We start from the raw sequence: 6,440 nt of genomic DNA, 5'->3' as shown, positions 1-6,440 counted from the left end.
TGGGTTTAGCCCAGTGATTTAATCGTGAATTTATGTTTGATATTATAAATAATTCTCATTTAAATCAAACAAAAGAGGAAAATGGGAAATGATACAGGAAATAAAATCGATTGAGCCTTGCCTACAATGTATGCATCTACAGTGGCCTATACTTAAACATTCATAATGAAAGGCTGTAAATGAAGTTGCTGTAAGTAGTAGCTTAATGATGATGAGCTAGTTTCTGGATACATTTACTTTTTATAGGCCTACCTGTTAATCAGTTGTACCCTCACTATCACACCACAATCACTGCTAATAGAGGCCTGTCTTCCATAAGACCGATGGCTTTAATATAAACATCCAGCCAAATGTTTTATTTTATATTTAAAAGAAAATGCTGCAGCTAGATAGACCACACTTCTAACACGGAGGCTTACTTTTACATCAACCAGGCAGTGCAGGCAGGGGTGTGGCGTGCGTTTCATTTAGAGGAGATCAATTACCACGCGTTCATTTAATCGCCACAATGTAAATGTGTGTTTATATGATTCTTGATGGAGTGTGAAACAGATTACCAGAGCTTACACGGTTTGCCCATGGGCCAGTACCACCAAAACACCCTGGGGCCGCAGATTCAAAAACCAAAGGAAAAAATAAAACAAGAGAAAAAGGGATTCACCCATTAAGGAAAATAAGACATAATCCTTGGCGCACTGCAACACCTCATAAAGCCAGGCTGAAGACTTGATTTATGATTGAGTGCTGAGTTATACCGTTTCAGCTTGGGCAGCAAGGCGTTTGATTCATGCTATGGCTCTCTTAGGCTATTAAAAGTCCTCTGTAAGTAAAGCAGTGCCTGGCGGATCCCTCAGCCGCTAATTAAAAGCAAGTGCCAGGGAGCTGGGAGTTGGGGTTTTAGTAAGGGTTCCCTCCCAGCCCACCTCCCTCTCTCGGTCGCCATCCCCAGCACCAGCGACCAGGGAACTGGGAGTTATGGAACTGGAACGCCCAAACCAAAACAAACACGGGGCTCTATCCACACAAACAAGGAACCTATGGGGTTTTATTGGTGGGTATGGTGAGAAAACACTGTCATTCCGGGTTTAAAACACTATTAGTCATTCTGAGACTGAATGCATTACTGCTTTGCTCTCTCCTGGGTCTAAACGAATAGATAATGGAACACGTTGAACTGCTCGGTTGTATTTGAGGTGTATTTAGTTCCATTTCTTAACATTTACTGTGCTCCATTCTGAATTATCTTTTATTCAATCCATTTTTATTTAAAGGGCAGTATCACCATGCAACGTGGTCTAAATACACTTTACCAGGAAAAAAATAAGAAATAGGACCAAAGACACAGCAAGCAAATAAAACAGAAAAAAAAAAAAAAACTGTTTATGGGATGTTTGAAAAGGTAATGTACTCGACTGAGTTCTAAGATCCAGGGTAAGCTGGAATGAAGTCAATAAAGGTTTTCAGTCTTGATTGAGAGATTTCAACTGAATGTGCTTCTTTAACCTGTGATGGAAGGGGATTTGTTGACTGACTGAGGGAATGTACCGGAGCCGGGCACTGAGAGAGTGCAGAGGGCGTGCTGATGTATACAGCGTAATTAGCTCCGGAGGTGGTGCAAGTCCACCTTAAGTCACTTTCGATTATGTTGAATTATGTTCTTCAGTGGTTGGTGATGTGTCTTCATTCGGTTTAAAAAGTTCTTTACGGTAACTGGGCCATTTATTTTCACACACACATTTTCCTCTGCGTGTGTCGTGGTAAAGAAGCAACATATTCACACATCATCTGCCCCCCACAAATACAAAAGTGGAATGGAACTTCTTTCACAGTTTCACTGTTCAGCCTTTGCTGAAATGCATGGTTAAGAAGATGGTTGCAGTACGTTGGAAGGCCTCATTGAAACGTTAAAACACAACACAGTGCAATATAACGTCCATCAAAACCGACGAGACGGGCTGTAAATCCCAATACAACGCCACAAACGGAAACGACGCCAGTCCCGTGAGACCATGTGAATCCATGGTTTCAGTGGCAGCCGTGGCATTCCGCTAAACCCCACTGGGCCAGGAACAAGCCACGTCTAAAAAAAATGGTTTGAAAAGAACAACAACCTCAATGGCGGTGGTGGTGGGAAAGAGACGACAGAATCTGGTATTTTTTGAGATGCACCGCAGAGTACGGCATTTAAGACGATGACAACAAGCATATATAGACGTCCCCGTTCTGGCCTGTCTCCCAGTAGGCGGTGACTGTGTGTGAAGATATGACTGTTGGATGGATGTGGTTTTCTAGAGGAACATGGCAGAACGCTGGAACTAAGATGGATGCTGCCGGGTCCACATTGTCTCCCAGTCTGCTCTGTGTAACATGTTATTTTGTGGCTTCTGCGTCATCTGAGCTCTGTTTTTAGCTCTCTGTTGCTTTGCATTCAGCGATGAGGGGTTGAAAATGTCTTCAAGTGTTACACGCACACCCACATAAACACACGCACATACACACAGAAGCACAAACATGCACACACACACACACACACACACACACACACACACACATAAACAAACTCACACAAACACAAGCGCACACAGAAACAAATCACACGCAAAAACAAGAATAATCACACACACACACACACACACACACACACACACACACACACAGACAGTAGCGCACACAGAAACACACAGACACAGAAACAAATACACCCACACACCCACACACAAACACACACACACACACACACACACACACACACACATATACACACCTACACTAAAGCAATACACAGTTATTGGCATTGTGGTCTAGAAAATAGCAGTTTCATTGGCATCAGTGCAGAAGAACCGTTTTTATTGATCTAAAAATGGTCAAAGGACAAAACCGGTAAGACTATAAAGTGTCAGCCGTCAAATCCCAATTCAATCTCCCTTGACATATTGATTTCTCCATGAACGGTCATTACAGGAAAAAAATCTATTTCAGAATCTAGGTTGGGTTTTGTTTGTCTTTCGTAGAGAATCTCATAGAGGGAAGAAAAATCGTGCCTATGGTTTTAAAAAGACTAAGTCCTATTAGATTTGATGCAACTCCAACAGGTTTGGAGATATAATAAGGGCTATGGGCAAAGTTGACGCAGTCCTTGCTGCAGTATGTCATGAATGAGGAGTCCTGACCAGTGGCCCTACACACGATGTGCACTGAAAGGTGCTATGCGCTCTCCCTCATTGGTTTCTCATGCCGGTGGCCAGCGAAGACATTTTTAGCTTGGCAGTGTATTCCAGCAATTAAAATGCCTGCACAAAATGAGCAGCCAGTGAATACTATTTCGCTCTTCCTATTATAGACAGCTTCGTCTTTTTGTTGGCGGCCTACATTGCCAATTATACGGCTACGGCGCTGAGACACATTAATTACCGCTGTACACCCCCTCTATCTCACCAATAATTAATGCAAGTTCATCAACCTTGTCCTAGCAATGATACATTTGGAATAACAGCATGAATATGCTACTCCGTAATTAATGTAACAAGACTGCAATCTTTATGAATGGACTGTTTTAATTGTTACTTTCTTGTGCTAAAATACAAAATACATATATTTGTTGTGTGTTTGGCCCAATACAAATTCTGAAGGCTTGCAGTTGCATTCTGCCAACAACAGTCCTATCACAGTGACCGTGGTCAAGAGCAAAAACTCTGTTTATATTCTTCTTTAATTACCAAGGCCCGCTATGCATATCGTGGTCTTTTATTTATTTTTTTACAGTGCTAGGACTGTAACACGCAGGGCCCTTGGAGAAAACTCCACCAAGGTCCACACAGAACTGGCCCAGTCCAGGGTGAACCCAGCCACCCTCCCACTCCCAGCCAGAACCGCCTGGTATGTTTTCTCCCCCCCCCCCCCCCCCCCCCCACCCCCCGCCCCCAAATCCCCCCATTTCTCATCGGTATGCATCCGTCGTTTTCTCCCTCATGGACATTTCAATTTTGAATTTTGTTGACATTTGACTTTGCTGACAGCTGTTAATCAAAAGATGTGCTGAGCTGTGGGAAGAATGCGGCCTACAGGAAAGGAGAAGAGAGAGGAAAGTCAATGTTTTGTCGCACAAAGCCTGGAGGGGCCGAGGCCAGGGTCCTGGTAGTCTGAGCGGAACCTCGCCCCGGGGGTTCTGGTGTCATGCACTTTGCCACACAGTGCGTCTTTATGCTGCGTTCGCATAAAGCAGTTCAGTCACATGCAGCCTCATTGTGGCCAAATGGGGGAGGGCACAAAGTTAATTCCTCCTTGTCACGTTCAAAGTAATCAACTGATGTAGGGTTATTCCATTTAAAGAGAGAAGATGGTAGCTTGTGTGTGTGGAGACAGACAAAACAAACATCATGGAGGGGATGCTTGCGCTGTTCCAGCCTTGGACTGATTCACTTCAGCAGCGCCTGGCTCCTGGCACTGCTGCTGCTGCCGCTGTGGAGGTCATGATTTGACAATACTGCACTTCTTCTTCCCTGGAGAGAGGGGGGGGGGGGGTGAGAGACTGAGAGAGAGAGAGGGAGAGAGAGAGAGAGGGAGAGGGAGAGAGATAGGACGGAATGAGAGCGAGAGAGCAAGCACAGGCCTTGTCATCTGGCTGCTAGCCATTCCCCCCTGAATCCCACCACCAATGACCCTGACGAGGGATTTATACATTTTATATGTTTACACACACACACACACACACACACACACACACACACACACACACACAACACACACACACACACACACACACACACACACACAGTTTCTGTCAGGTCCGCCAGGGGGGTCTGTGACCCTACTTCCCTCGTAAGCCATGCCAGGCTTTATAGATTTAAACTGGAGGGCAGAGAGCCGGCCCCGGAGGAATAATAGCACTGACTAATGTAAACAAACGTTCTGCATAACTGAGGTCGGCCACCGGGGGCGCTGAGTGACAGGACCCCTGCAAAGGAAACGGCCGAAAGGTGCAGTGTGGGGGCCGGTGATGTCACCGCGGAATAGAATCACGCCTTTGAGGCCACATAGGTTGAGCACACAGACATCCTTCCATAGCATGATTCCTACACCGTTATAATGAGAGACACGAGGTGGCACGTGGCCTGTATACGTCATTTGAGACCGTAGGCGTAGTAAATAAAAATAATAATAAAAAAAGAACCATCGCCAATACATTTGACAGAAAACGTTCTAGTCTCTTTATTATGGATAAACTGTGTCTCTTGCAAATACAGGAAATATTTGGCCTGTTAATTTGGCTCCAGGTGTTTTTATAATGGTTGTATATGTTATTTTTGTGTAGTCCTGTTTATATTGGATGGAGCTGTATTATATTAGGGGCCCTGGGTAGATGGTACGCATACCAGTATGATGTGGATTTTAAACATTAGGTTGACATCAATTATTTTAATTCCACGTGTTTTTCAATAAAGCTTGGATGTCGTGAGAAAACCAAAAATATCCATTAGTATAGCACCTACTCACATTTCGAATACTTAAAACACTGTGGGACACAACCAAAGATGAATAACAATAACCAGCCTATCTTATGCTAACATTGATCGATGTTATAATGTAACCATGTTTTTTTTGTGAGAATACATTTGCTGACGTTCTATACACGTGGAGCCAGCCAGGGCGGATGCGGTCAAGAGGTGGAGCCAAACTCACAACACAGCGTGGTGGGAGTAAATCAATGTTTTATGTGAGAATCTAGACCCATATGGGTTAGACATGATTCCGGTGTAACTTTTCTAGAGTAGATTAGACTAGAGACAAATGGCCAGTCAAATGTGTTCGGTTACAGGTTTAGTTCATAAGATGCCTTATTTTCAATAGTAGTCTGCTTTATCGAGATTCCGCTTGTTCATTTGCCTGTTTTTGGTAGTTCGTCTTTTGATACTGACCCTTTCACTTCTGAGTGTAATGACATTAAGGGTAAAGTTAGTCAGGTAACAAGCAAATAAACAGTTTTCTTTTTAATGCTTTTAAAACTGAATTATTTTTCTCGTAAATCTATTGGCTAACAATCGTTCATTAAAACCACAATTGATATGGATTTGAATAGGCTTATTATTTTAGTTCTTACAAAAAAGCCGACAACCAATAGCTCATAGGCCTAAGCTTCACCTTTTGTATAATGTTGCTTCGTATTTACAGTGAACTAGCGACACTGTGCGGTAAAAATATACTTTTTTTTCTTTACTATATAACCTCCAAGTAAAACCTTACCTATACGTGGCTATGGACAGGAGCGTTTACAGCTGGGTGGGAGTGTACATGCGCCATTGACTAGATTGTCAAACAATGCGAAAGTATCTCGTACATTTTTAAACGAGGGTATATATAATGTTTGAAGTTAGAAACGCTATTTCTTGATGCTTCAGAGCACGTTTAACAGAGTCATTTAAAGTTGTCTTTCACTAATATGA

The sequence above is a fragment of the Micromesistius poutassou genome (genome assembly GCF_964030765.1).
Source record: "Micromesistius poutassou genome assembly, chromosome: 9".
In the NCBI taxonomy this organism is placed as follows: Eukaryota; Metazoa; Chordata; class Actinopteri; order Gadiformes; family Gadidae; genus Micromesistius; species Micromesistius poutassou.
This window is presented reverse-complemented; position numbering follows the sequence as displayed.